Source organism: Plasmodium gonderi, assembly GCF_002157705.1.
Source record: "Plasmodium gonderi DNA, contig: Pgo-contig_270, whole genome shotgun sequence".
Classification (NCBI taxonomy): Eukaryota; Apicomplexa; class Aconoidasida; order Haemosporida; family Plasmodiidae; genus Plasmodium; species Plasmodium gonderi.
Genome location: NW_021629180.1, coordinates 1 through 521, shown reverse-complemented (window position 1 = coordinate 521; position 521 = coordinate 1).

Below are 521 nucleotides of genomic sequence, written 5' to 3'. Positions count from 1 at the left end.
TCAGTTTTTATTATTATAGTTCATAAAAAAGAAATAATATATTTTTCATACATCATATCAAAAGAACAAAAAGATGAGAGTGAGTAAAACGGAAGAATTCAAACACAATATCTTGTCAGATTTAACAAATTAGGCATACCATAAATTCACAAAAAAAGCATTTTCAAAATTACATATACACATATTCAGTAACAAATGATCACCATTTAGAAAATTTATTCTTATATCACTTTGATAACAAATATTAATTTATCAATTCATTAAATGTACATATTCTATGTAAACATATAAAATACATACACTTAAAATGTAAATATGCATGTATATTTATCAATTTATCGATGTATACAGGACGAAAATATTTTACCTTAATACTCAAATAATATTAAATTGGCGTTTACATACATTCAGTGAAAGATAAACGTTCAATAAAAAATATATAGCTATATCACTTTGTTCACAAATTTTAACTTATTAATTCAACTGAAAAAATATTTTACTTAAAAAAATAAAGTACAAAA